This window comes from Rutidosis leptorrhynchoides, chromosome 11 (assembly GCF_046630445.1).
Source record: "Rutidosis leptorrhynchoides isolate AG116_Rl617_1_P2 chromosome 11, CSIRO_AGI_Rlap_v1, whole genome shotgun sequence".
NCBI classification, from domain to species: domain Eukaryota; kingdom Viridiplantae; phylum Streptophyta; class Magnoliopsida; order Asterales; family Asteraceae; genus Rutidosis; species Rutidosis leptorrhynchoides.
Genome location: NC_092343.1, coordinates 197,231,859 through 197,236,335, shown reverse-complemented (window position 1 = coordinate 197,236,335; position 4,477 = coordinate 197,231,859).

The following is a 4,477-nucleotide window of genomic DNA, read 5'->3' as shown; positions in this document are numbered from 1 at the left end:
TGGAAGGGCCCTGAGAAAATATCGAACTGTTTGGAACATCTTCGGGTCTCTTAACTTCTGATTCAACCTTGCTTACATGTGCTAGATTTGCGAGACAACCTTTTCTCTTCGTATACCATCATTGATTCACCGTCAGCAAGAGGAATTCGAATAGCCTTCTGATCGCAAACAACCTTATTTTTTTGGTCAGATAACCAGTCTGTTCCAACCACGAGGTCAAAGCTTCCCAAATTAGTAGTTCTATAGAGTACACTTTGTCTAAGGAAGATATAAGATTTTTAATGTTGTAATAGAAATCACCAGCTATAAAGCTTCAATCAGCATCGGTCTCAATTGTATATACACATTATGATTGTTGAGTAAGAATGTACTCGTGACTAGTTTGAGATCGTCACGACCTACATTGGAGTTGATGTTGAAAACAGGGTGAGTTATCATAATTGTCCCACATCGATGGGGAAGGAGAACAAAATACCCTTTATGAGGGGGTGGATACCTCTTCTGATAGACGTGTATTGGAAAGCAAAACCGTGAGATTGCGGGTGGCTGAATGATAGGTAAGTCAGAGGTCAAAGAAGACAATATCTACTATAGATTACGCTGGCTATTACAGTAAATTCACCCTCTAAGATATATCAGCAACGAGTTGTGATGCATAGTAGCAAGTAGTAAATCTTAGAGATGCTAGTAGTGATGAGTAGTACTTAGTAGTGGTAAGTAGTAATAGGTAGCATTAAGTAGTAACTAGTAATGACAAGCAGTGAGAAGTAGTGATCAGTCGTGACTAGCAGTGAGAGGCGGTGTTGAGTATTCGTTAGCAACGATAAGTAGTAAGGAGTAGTGGTATGAGATGATGAGCATGCCCAAGTAGTATCTTCATAGTGCCAAGTAGTGATCGGCAGTGACGGACAAGGTCGAGTAGTGATGAGTTGTGTTGTGTATACGTGCTATCAATAGGTTATAATAACAATTAATTCTTACAGTGTACACTTCTAATCATATTTGAGATTATCGGGTTTATGTTCTAAGCGGTAATTATCCAAATAAATTACTTGACTCGCTTCCAATTCCTTATTTTGCGATGTCCAAACTTCTATATGAGTTGTGGTAATATAATCCCTGTAATTATATTACCCTAACTCATATTTCCATTTGACATTACTCCATAAGTTCAAGATAGCGTGGTCAACTTAATCCATTTTAGGTCTCGTTTCGTGAGTTAATGTACGATTGGTTATATAGTATTTTTAGTCTATGTCCATGTCGATATGAGTATAGGTGTGTATATGTATATGATATAATATGTAGCCATACATGTAACATAGTAAAGAAAATAGTGTAAGCATGGTGTATAATGATTATTCAATTATGCGACTATATACTATACCCGCTAATGCGCCCTACGGTTAGACATACTTATGCATCCTAGTTCCCTATTTGCCAAAGCTTTTATACCAAATGTAACACCCAGTCAAAATCCATTAACAACGATGTTAACTCTGGTCCCAGTATGGCTTAACTTCTAAGTAACAACAAAATTCTACAGCGGAAGCAATAAATATCAAAAGTTTGTAGACTACAAAAAGTAAAGTTTCAAATGTTTGTAGACAATAGAATTCAAGTTCCCTATGTGTATAAGATAATCAACTGTTTAGTTTCTCTTGTTTGTGAACCACATGTTTAAGTAACCCGTACAGAGTAATAGACCACAAATGTTTTATATCAAAAGTTTATAGACAGAATTGTGTCCTGTTCAACTAGTGGTAGAAATACCATGTCAAGTTTTAAGTAATCATAAAAAGCATCTGAAAAACAGTAATCTAGAAAAATATAGTTTGTTTTTTAACAACTAGATTTGCTGAGTAACAACCCAAGTGTTGTAATATGTATATACTTTCCAATGAGCAATTGAATACTAACTTAACACTGCGCATAATTTAGAACTACGCTTATCCTTTACCCCATCTAAATATACACTTGCCTTAGTGTACGTTAACAAAAAATATGCACCCAAGTTTAAGTAGGGTGAGGCGGTCAAACCTAACGGATCTGTCCCTATAATTCGCGCTTACAAAAGTAACTAAAGTATTCAAGCTAAGGGATTTTTAGGCAATAACTCATATGTATACTAAGCATTCGTGTCAAAAGTAAAAGCATTTGTAAACAGTTTAAGAAATAGTTCGAAAGTAGCATGTATCTCATCTCAAATGGGACTATAGATTCATCTTGTGTGCACGGTAAATAATAGTCAAAAGTAGTAAATAAACTGGGCGAATACTATCGTGTAACGTAACCTAATCATTTAGATTGTTCAAGTAAGTTTATAATATCACACTATGTTATTCCATAGTGTACATATTATCTTATAGGTCAGACCGACTCGGTAAGGTTGTAAAAAGTCAACAAAGTCAATCACTAATCATGTATAACCTATAAGAGAAGTGAATTAATAATCATGTCCTTCTCAGAAATCAAAAGCTATTATTCTAGAAATCAAGTTAAATTAGTCATTTATATCAATTTTAAGTGTCAATCAAAAAAAGTAGTCACAAACAATCAAACTAGCATAACATGAGCATTCCGAATCCGATTTGCATGAATCTTAAGTCTAACTTGAGTGATTTTTGATTATCTATCAGTTAGTACACATATCATATTCTCAATCAATAAGAATTTAACTCATAAAATTCGTATTCAAAGCATAATCATGTGAAAACTTCAAATAAGCATAACGGGAGCAATTCTAAACGAAATTGAGTGATTCTTGCAAGAAATCTTATTAGTTGTTCAATAGATTTCCATCTAGATACATATAACTTACTAATTTCGTGTCACACATATAGTTTATGCCAGTTTCAAAAATGAATTTTACACATAACGCATAAACAACACAATCTAGCAATCAAACACACACAATTGGTCAGGATTGAGCTATTACAACATGTACTAGGTATAATTGATTGAAAATCAAAAATAAAAAATTAGGGTTTTGTGTTTTATACCTCTAGCAATCAATTAGCTTATACAAATGCATAGAGAACGATAAAAGCAACAACTTTCGTGTAGAGTGCACGAGCAAGCAATCAAAAATTGATGGTGATATGATAGATGATGATGATCACGACTTGGACATTGAGGAGAGGAGTTTCACGGCTGTGTTTTTAGGTTAGGGATGTATTTGATGCATCTAATTAATTTAATGATAGGTTTAGGGCCTTAATAAAGCTAAATGGACACTAGTAACAAGTAATGACTCAAAATTTAATCAAAGGAGGTCCCCCTCTTATGGATTTCGACCAAGAGCTGGAATAATAGCTCCTTGGGCTCACAAAAGTTGACAGACAAGTTTTCTAAGTGTAAGTGTCGTTAGCCAAAAACGCAAACCGAATCGCTAAACGTTAATTTCACCTGTTTTTAATCTATACAAATTCTAATAAACTGAAAGCGTCTTAAAAATATAATAATTATATAATATAATTATTAAAAGTGATATATGTTACGTTTTGGTTTGCCAGTCAACTAAATGTGGTTCATTTCTGGTTGCCGTTAACTGAAACCGAATTCCCAGAAAGTTAACCGGACGTTTAAACAAATCCACGAAGTTTAATTTTTTATAGCAATTAATAAATTAATTATATCTCTATAAGTTAATAATTATCAAAATAATTTAATATTTACTCCAAGTGATTCGTTAATCCGAAAAACAACTTTTACAGTGATCAAAACCGTATCGTTTTATTTGTATTTCAATATCTGAAATAAGTTATGTGACGACCCGTACAAAACCATCGTGTACGATTCGTCAACAACATGATCTTTACACGGTCAAGTACTACATGCTGTTTGAAAACCAGTTTGCATTCATAAAAAGATAGCGTTTACAAAAGATAACGTGACACAAAGGTCGTTACAAAGTCATTATTTGAAAATAACATAAGTTACGAAGGCAAGATAAAAGTTCCATGATTGAGACATCTCTAAGTAATGCAGTGGAAATCTAACACAGCAGGTCCATAACAGCAAGTCTAAAACACAAGGATAGCAAGTCTAACAGTGGAAGCAACATCGTCTAAGCACCTGAGAAATACACGCTTAAAAGTCAACACGAATGTTGGTGAGCTATAGTTTGTAATCAGTAAATTAATGTAGACCACGAGATTTCAGTGTTTCAACCAGCAGTTTAAATCAGTATGAAAAGTATATGCTTGTCCGTGGGTATCCGATAACTAACTTAACGTAATAGTAATACCCCCTAAAAGTACACTTGGCGAGTGCGTATGTCCTCGAATTATCAAACACCCATTAAATTCTAGCGCGACTAGCCCGAGTGGGGATGTCAAACCCTATGGATCCATATCTAATATTCGCGTTCACCGGTTCAAAACCAATGATTAAACGTTACCATGCTAAGGGGAATGTTTATGCCATTATATAACCCACACATATGTAAAGTTTAAGTTCTCGTTTCAAGTAAGTA